The sequence below is a fragment of the Porites lutea genome, chromosome 14, assembly GCF_958299795.1.
Source record: "Porites lutea chromosome 14, jaPorLute2.1, whole genome shotgun sequence".
NCBI classification, from domain to species: Eukaryota; Metazoa; Cnidaria; class Anthozoa; order Scleractinia; family Poritidae; genus Porites; species Porites lutea.
In genome coordinates this window covers 22,535,881-22,545,402 of record NC_133214.1, presented here as the reverse complement: position 1 = coordinate 22,545,402, position 9,522 = coordinate 22,535,881, and the positions used below count along the sequence as shown (strand labels likewise).

At 40.7% G+C, this 9,522-nt stretch overlaps 1 long non-coding RNA gene across 2 annotated transcripts; it reads left to right on the top strand.

Annotated features, from left to right (window-relative positions):
• Nucleotides 1-4,848: 4,848 nt before the first annotated feature.
• Nucleotides 4,849-9,003, top strand: LOC140924709 (uncharacterized). Of its 2 annotated transcripts, none has more exons than XR_012164328.1 (3): nucleotides 4,849-5,026; nucleotides 8,636-8,731; nucleotides 8,905-9,003. It is a non-coding gene; the product is annotated as an uncharacterized lncRNA (long non-coding RNA). The 2 variants fall into 2 exon arrangements; XR_012164329.1 differs by lacking the exon at nucleotides 4,849-5,026 and adding an exon at nucleotides 8,244-8,259 and having other exon boundaries at nucleotides 8,632-8,731.
• The last annotated feature ends 519 nt before the right edge of the window (nucleotides 9,004-9,522 follow it).

Sequence of the window (9,522 nt, the reverse complement as noted above, 5' to 3'; positions counted from 1 at the left end):
GGAGATTTTACTCTAGCTGGAACTACCTTTACTTTCCCGAAATCTTTTCACAAAGAAAGTTAAGGATTCATGTGATTTGGCGTGGTAATAGAAAGCAATTTACAGTGAAAATGCAAGTGTGCTCGCTTCACTTACTTAAGAAGATACAACTCACAAAAGTATTTGAATGAAAGAATTTTGGCAAGAGATAGTGCTGTTCCATGATGTTTGCTTGGTCTCTTACTTATTCAAGGAAAGGTAAAGGTGGACATTCTCAGGAACGGGAGCATGTGCTGTCGACTTTAACCCATTCGCTCCTGGAGATTTTGCTGAAAAACGCGTTTTGAAGCTAGTCGAGTGGTTTTCTGGTCACTGTCGTGCTATAAAGAGCTAAAACTTACCACAAACTGGTTTACAGGTCGAACACTTCGCGGCCTTCTGATCCAGATGCAAAATATCAACTTGCGAAGTTCGGGCATGCGCAGAAAGCAAAATTTCGACATAGTTTTTGAGTTTAAAAGTGACACAGCAGTCTTGACTTTTACTTTTCGCTTTCTCTCCTCCCTTTTTTTTTTGCTTTTCTTGCCTCTTTTTTTTTTGCTCTTGCTGGGCATTTAGTAGGCTTGATTTTGGTGGGAAGAGTTTTTAGGGAAGCTTTTAGGATCTTAGGATTAGGCGAAAGGAAAGGTAGGTGGGTAATGGAACAAGATTTTCATGGAGATTTTCAGGTCAATGTCAAGTGGTTTTTTGCTTGTTTCTCCGGTGTCCTTGACTGAATTGTGCTCATTCTGGTATGGTTTGAAAGATCTCTTCACTCTGCACAAGTTAGTGAAGAAAGTTGTCTTTGATGGTTAAAACTGATGACGTCACAATGGGTAGAAAGGACCTGGATCTGCACGGGCGGTTCAGGGGCGAATGGGTTAAGGTCTTTTAGACTTAGCACCTGGAAACAGCGCTAGCTGCATTTAAATATACAATTAATGACGAGAGAGAATGAAATACAACATTAACAATCGCCTGTTAATCCTACAAGCCTGGCCTATGAAACAATGTACATGTAAGCACCAGAAGAAAGCAACAAGAACAGTCCTTTGATCAAAATACACTGAAAAACCTGACAGAGGAACAGTTGCAAACTGAGAAAGTAAGAAAAAGGAAAAAGGTTCTGGAAGGGACCAAGGGTGCAAGTATTTGAACATTTTATTTGCCCTTTTGCGCACCTAGACCCAGGCCAAACAAGAGTTTCCCATATTTTCATTCAGTGTATCCTTTATTAATTTAATTAATTAATTCATTTATCTATTCCTTTTCCTTATTTTCAACTGTTTACATACATACTCTACTTGGAATTGAAAGCTAACTAGAAAACCTAAAAGTTTATTATTTTAGCTTCCCAGCTTGCACATTTTATTTCTCTTACACAGGGTTGTCAAAAAGATTTTAGGTAGCAGGAGAATGACAGAAAGTAGCCGGCATGTGTTTCCCGGCGGGGCCGGTAGGGGAAGACATATCACTATTGATATAAACAGTTCAATCCAGGTAAGCAGCAGCTGTCAAACATGATAGCATCGATACTGCGTCTGAATTAGTAAGTGAAACTTTGATGGAAGTATGCAAAGAAGCTGGATGGAAAGCGAGAGGCAGCAAAATTAAATGCAAATCACAAATAAAATGGTTCGATCAGGAATGCGGAACAGAAAAAGAAAACTTGCAATCCCTTTGGGAGAAAATTTCTCATAACATTAATAATTCAGAACTGAGACAACTACTGTGAGACAAAAAGAAGAGGTTCAAACAAACTTGTAGACGGAAGAAATGGGAGTCTATCCGCAAAGGCATGTCTAATATCGATATGCAGAATTCCAAAGAGACGTGGCGACAAATACATGTAGGAAAAATCTTTAACTTAGGAAAAAGAAAAACACATGGAGCTGAAGTAGTGAGTACGGAACAGTTTTATAAATACTCTTAGCAACAGAATGCAACCCCTCTCAATAATATCCTAGAACTGGAGACGAATATGGAAAGCCACAGTAACAAAAGAGTGGAAGGCCCAATTGATTATCCAGTAACTGATGAAGAGTTCGAAGCTGCAATTAACAAACTGAAGGCAAACAAATCTCCAGGTATCGATAATATATTAAAGGAAGTAATAAGAATCAGAAAGGAAGCCGTTAAAGGGCATTTAGTAAATTTATTTAATTGAATCTTACCGGCAAATACCCTGCTCTTTGGAGTTTTGGCCTCATTGTACCTATTCATAAGAAGGATGATTGATCCAAAGTCGAAAATTACCAAGGTATCACTTTACTCTCTGCGCTAGGCAAGATCTTTTCATCAATCGACTGTACAACTACATGGTTCAAAAAGGAATTTTGAAAGCTGAACAACGTGGCTTCAGAAAAATGCATGGCACAGTTGATAGCATCCTCTGTTTCCCAGGTGGGGGAACAAAATCACTAGGGATATGTGTTTCAAGGTGGGGGAACACATATCACTAGGGATATGTGTTTCTCAGGTAGGGGAACATATATCACTAGGGAAACGTGTTTTCCAGGTAGGGGAACATATATCACTAGGAATACGTATTTCCCAGGTAGAGGAACACATATCACCGGGGATATGTGTTTCCCAGGTAGGGGAACACATATCACACTAAGGATATGTGTTTCCCTGGGAGAGGAATGCATACCACTAGGGAAATGGGTTTCACGAGTAGGGAAACACATATCACTAGGGATATGTGTTTCCCAGGTGGGGGAACACATATCACTAGTGATATGTGTTTCCCGAGTAGGGGAACACATTATCACTAGGGATATGTGTTTGCCAGGTGGGGAAACAGATATCATTAGGGATATCTGTTTCCCAGGTAGGGGAACACATATCACTAGGGATATGTGTTTCCCAGGTAGGGGAACACATATTACTAGGGATGTGTGTTTCCCAGTTAGAGGAACGCATATCACTAGGGAAATTGGTTTCACGAGTAGGGAAACACATATCACTAGGGATACATGTTTCCTAGGTGGGGGAACACATATCACTAGGGATATGTGTTTCCCAGGTAGATAAGGTGCTTCACAAAAAAGAACATGTAGATCATGGTGAAAACAATTTCTTTTCCTTTTTCTATTTTACAACTTTTTTTCGCTTCTTTTTAATAATTTACAGGTGGCAAAAACCTTAAAGTAGCCAGTGATAGAACCGGTTGCCGGCTCATTTTGACAACCCTGCATCTCTCATGAATTCTCCCATTTGTATAGTTTCGTGAATGTTAAGCGAGCACACTTTTGTTCTTTTAACTCCGTTCTAGTAAAGTGCTTCCATTTGCCGCACTGAATCACTTGAATCCATTATGTTATTAGTAAAGATCCTTGGCAAAGGGGAGGTAATGAACTTTCATTTCTGCTGGGGTTAAATCTCTTTGAATACTCTTAAGCACATATCATCTCCACACAAACCATACCAATCATCTGGACCCCCTAACGATATCTTAATATATTTCTTTGCTTTGCCACTGGCTTCTTAAAGATACTGCAATTATCCGCTGACCACTACACAGGGTTACCACTCTGCAACTTATGAACTAGACCATTTCTCAGTTACAGACCTCATCCCTTCTCACCTAGCAGCATGGAAGGCTACACATTGTAAAGCTTTTGAGAAGAGTTAACAGTTATTCCCTCCCCTGGTGCTGTGCCTTGTCGTGGCGGGGAGGCTTGTGTGCCCTTGTTACCACGAGAGCTATGATGGCGGGAGCTTATGCTCCTGAAAGGTAATGCCGGATTGCTCTTAGGGAGAGGGGCCAGACTAAACAGCACCCTGGTCCATTTCTAATATCAACCCTGCATGACATCACACCGGAGGATTTTCAAGCTAGTAAGAGATCACATAAGAGGACCCAGAAACCCAACTCCAGGAAATTCACGATAACCAACGTGCCTACTCAGTAGGTACTTAAACTGACTGTTCCTCTACACTGCATCCCTGATGCCTGCCCCATACATTCCAGATATCAGACTGGAAACTTATGGAAGATACTGCCTGTATGAAATTGGTTTCCTTATGGTGGCTGGAGGATTGTGTATGACTAGGTTTCAATGAAAGCTGAACTTGTGGATATGGTGTAGTGGTGTTTGGCCGATGAACTGTTTTGACAGAAACCGGTGTCACTTGGGGTGGGTTGACCTTTGGGATGATAAGGATTTACTAGGATCGGAGGTCCCAGACCACCAGGATCATGGTAGATCAAATGAACCGATGAATTTTTGTCCAGAGTGGAGTCATCAGTTCATCTGATCTACCATGATCTGAGTGATCTCGGATCACTTATTCTCATTCAGATCGTCTCAAAGAGCTCACTCTTAATAATCTACATGCCACGAGAGATCAGCAAACATAGAACCGGTTAACCTATAAACCAGTAAGTATGGAAACCAGAAACTCATACTATCAGTTCTTCCTTATTTGTAGTGTTCAACTACAAAAGCATTCCTGATGCCTGCCCATTTTGCTGTGGTTTCAACCTTTAACTCAAAGGAATCTACCATCCAAAACCAGGAAATCTAAGATACTCAACACACCCACTCAGTCAGTACTAATGCTGACTGTTCCTCTTCACTTGTTGTTATCATGGATCCACAACTGCATCCCTGATGCCTGCCCCATACATTCCAGATATCTGACTGGAAACTTGTGGAAGATACTACTTGTATGAAATTGGATTCCTTATGGTGGCTGGATACTTGTGTATGGCCGGATTCCAAAGAAAGCTGAACTTGTGGATATGGTGTAGTGGTGTTTGGCTGATGAACTGTTTCGGCAGAAACCAGTGTCACTTGGGGTGGGTTGACCTTTGAGAGGATTTACTAGGATCGGAGATCCCAGACCACTTGGATCGTGGTAGATCAATTCATTTGATCTATCATGATCCGAGTGATCTCAGACCACTTATCCTCATTCAGATCGTCTTTAAGAGCCCACTCTTAATAATCTACATGCCATGAGAGATCAGCAAACATAGAACCGGTCAACCTATAAACCAGTAAGTATGGAAACCACAAACTCATACTAACTGTTCTTCCCTATTTGTAGTGTTCAACTACAAAGGCATCCCTTGTGCTTGCCCTTATTGCTGTGGTGTGGACGTGGTAAGGTCAGGATACCCAAATAAGTTGGTACTCAAACTGACTGTTTCTCTACTCCTGTCGTGATTGTGGTCAGTGCATGACCATTCACCTGTCTTTATTTGATTATGGCTATCATTATTACTCTTGCACAATCCTTGACGGGACACAGTTTACAGCAGTCAACATACCCCAGATTTATAAGTGGGATTAAGAGACTGTTGATCAATGGCGGTTGTTGTTGTTTCAATTTCAGTACACTTTATGCCATAAAACATTAATTTGAATTTACTTATTGACTCTTGTACTTGTTATCATATTTCGTATATCATTTATTAGAAGGAGTGTGGTGGCTAGATTTCTCGCTTGTCATGTGGAAGAAACCAGAGCTGGCGTGGAGGCCGAGCCACCGTTGTTTTTTTCCTCCACCGTGTACCCTAGATTTGTCAATCAGGTATGTGACTTAATTCAATTTTTTGGATTAATAGTTCTCTAAGACCTTACCTTGAGAATGAACATTATGTAGTTTTCAAGTTGAAAAAAGCACAAAGCATAACAAGAGTGACTTCTTAAACAAGTAATTGGTGATACATTGTGATGCTGATTGCTCTCTGGACCTCCTAAACACATGATTTGATAAAAATAGCTATTTATCATCTAAAAAAGCCAATTTTGAGCTCTCTGGACCTCCTAAACACCTGATTTTATAACACACCCAGTCAGTCAGTTCTCATACTGACTGTTCCTCTGTACTTGTTGTGATCATGGATCCACAACTGCATCCCTGATGCCTGCCCCATACATTCCAGAGATTTGACTGAAAACTTGTGGAGGATACTACTTGTATGAAATTGGATTCCTTATGGTGGCTGGATGCTTGTGTATGACCAGATTCCAATGAAAGCTGAACTTGTGTAAGGTGTAGTGGTGTTATGTGGCCGATGAACTGTTTCGGCAGAAGCCGGTGTCACTTAATCTACATAACACGAGATCAGAGATCATAGAACCAGTCAACCTATAAACCAGTAAGTATGGAAACCAGAAAATCATACTAATTGTTCTTCCCTATTTATCGTCTATTTATCATCTAAAAAAGCCAACTTTGAGCTCTCTGGACCTCCAAAACACCTGATTTTATAACACACCCAGTCAGTCAGTTCTCATACTGACTGTTCCTCTGTACTTGTTGTGATCATGGATCCACAACTGCATCCCTGATGCCTGCCCCATACATTCCAGAGATCTGACTGAAAACTTGTGGAAGATACTACTTGTATGAAATTGGATTCCTTATGGTGGCTGGATGCTTGTGTATGACCAGATTCCAATGAAAGCTGAACTTGTGTAAGGTGTAGTGGTGTTATGTGGCCGATGAACTGTTTCGGCAGAAGCCGGTGTCACTTAATCTACATAACACGAGAGATCAGAGATCATAGAACCGGTCAACCTATAAACCAGTAAGTATGGAAACCAGAAACTCATACTAACTGTTCTTCCCCTTTATCATCTATCTAAAAAGGCCAATTTTGAGCTCTCTGGACCTCCAAAACACCTGATTTTATAACACACCCAGTCAGTCAGTTCTCATACTGACTGTTCCTCTGTACTTGTTGTGATCATGGATCCACAACTGCATCCCTGATGCCTGCCCCATACATTCCAGAGATCTGACTGAAAACTTGTGGAAGATACTACTTGTATGAAATTGGATTCCTTATGGTGGCTGGATGCTTGTGTATGACCAGATTCCAATGAAAGCTGAACTTGTGTAAGGTGTAGTGGTGTTATGTGGCCGATGAACTGTTTCGGCAGAAGCCGGTGTCACTTAATCTACATAACACGAGAGATCAGAGATCATAGAACCGGTCAACCTATAAACCAGTAAGTATGGAAACCAGAAACTCATACTAACTGTTCTTCCCCTTTATCATCTATCTAAAAAGGCCAATTTTGAGCTCTCTGGACCTCCAAAACACCTGATTTTATAACACACCCAGTCAGTCAGTTCTCATACTGACTGTTCCTCTGTACTTGTTGTGATCATGGATCCACAACTGCATCCCTGATGCCTGCCCCATACATTCCAGAGATTTGACTGAAAACTTGTGGAAGATACTACTTGTATGAAATTGGATTCCTTATGGTGGCTGGATGCTTGTGTATGACCAGATTCCAATGAAAGCTGAACTTGTGTAAGGTGTAGTGGTGTTATGTGGCCGATGAACTGTTTCGGCAGAAGCCGGTGTCACTTAATCTACATAACACAAGAGATCAGAGATCATAGAACCGGTCAACCTATAAACCAGTAAGTGTGGAAACCAGAAACTCATACTAACTGTTCTTCCCCTTTATCATCTATCTAAAAAGGCCAATTTTGAGCTCTCTGGACCTCCTAAACACCTGATTTAATAACACACCCACTCAGTCAGTTCTCATACTGACTGTTCCTCTTCACTGGTTGTGATCATGGATCCACAACTGCATCCCTGATGCCTGCCCTATACATTCCAGATATCTGACTGGAAACTTGTGAAAGATACTACTTGTATGAAATTGGATTCCTTATGGTGGCTGGATGCTTGTGTATGGCCAGATTCCAATGAAAGCTGAACTTGTGGAAGGTGTAGTGGTGTTATGTGGCCGATGAACTGTTTCGGCAGAAGCCGGTGTCACTTAATCTACATAACACGAGATCAGAGATCATAGAACCGGTCAACCTATAAACCAGTAAGTATGGAAACCAGAAACTCATACTAACTGTTCTTCCCCTTTATCATCTATCTAAAAAGGTCAATTTTGAGCTCTCTGGACCTCCAAAACACCTGATTTAATAACACACCCAGTCAGTCAGTTCTCATACTGACTGTTCCTCTGTACTTGTTGTGATCATGGATCCACAACTGCATCCCTGATGCCTGCCCCATACATTCCAGAGATCTGACTGGAAACTTGTGAAGGATACTACTTGTATGAAATTGGATTCCTAATGGTGGCTGGATGCTTGTGTATGGCCAGATTCCAATGAAAGCTGAACTTGTGTAAGGTGTAGTGGTGTTATGTGGCCGATGAACTGTTTCGGCAGAAGCCGGTGTCACTTAATCTACATAACACAAGAGATCAGAGATCATAGAACCGGTCAACCTATAAACCAGTAAGTATGGAAACCAGAAACTCATACTAAATTTTTTTCCCTGTTTGTAGTGTTCAACTACAAAGGCATCCCTTGTGCTTGCCCTTAATGCTGTGGTGTGGACCTGGTAAAGCCAGGATACCTAAATAAGCTGGTACTCAAACTAACTGTTTCTCTACTCCTGTTGTGATTGTGGTCAGTGCATGTCCATCTACCTGTCTTCATTTGATTATGGCTACCATTATCACATCTGCACAAATCCTTGACGGAACACAGTTTACAGCAGTTTGTTGTAATACTTGTTTATACTTGTTCTAATACTTTCGTTTTTTACATTGATTTGAATTTAAACATTGACTCTTTGTGCTTGTTATCATATTTCATATCTTTCAGTTAGAAGGAATGTGGTGGCAAGATTTCTCGCCTGTGATGGGGAAGAAACCAGAGCTGGCATGGAGGCCGAGCCATCCTGTATCCTGGATTTGTCGATCAGGTATGTGACTTAATTCAATTTTTTGGATTAATGACTGTCTTATACCTTTCCTTGAGAATTAACATTACGTGATTTTCAAGTTAAAAAAAGCACAAAGCATAACAAGAGTGACTTGTTAAACAAGTATTTGGTGATACATTGTGATGCTGATTTTATCAAACTTGTCATTTCAGGTCTTGATCTGCCGAACCTGTCGGACATTATTCTGCCACATCACTTATAATTGGAGCTACCTCACCTGATAATTGAATACAAAGACAGAAAATCCTGCATTTTACCGAATTCTTTTGGTGGAATCTACCTTGTGCTGGCCAGAGCAGCTTTCAGAGAAGGATGTTTTAGTAGGTGAACGGAGTTCATATTGCCCAAAATCCTCAGACGGGACACTATAATTTTAAAGTTAAGCGATGTACCAAGTACGAGAGAAACATGAAAAGATTTCAAGATCCATAAAAGTTTGAAGGATTCATTGAATCAAGCAAATAGACCAACGTACTGATGCAGCATCTAAATTACAACACAAATTGTTATTTGCTGCGGTTCTGAGAATAGCAGCAAATTATCTTTTTCACGGTTCCAACTTATTGATAGCTGTCATGGAGACTCAAGCATAAAAAGGCGGGATTATACTGAGGTGATCATTCTAAGCTGACATCGCTGCATGAGTTTCGTTTGTTAATGCTTTTTTCTTTTTGTGTCATTTGAATTGATTGTAGTTCATCGTTGATGTACTCATAATGTTGTATTCTAGATCAACCTCTCTCCCTCGAGGTTCCTGTTAAGTGTGTCTG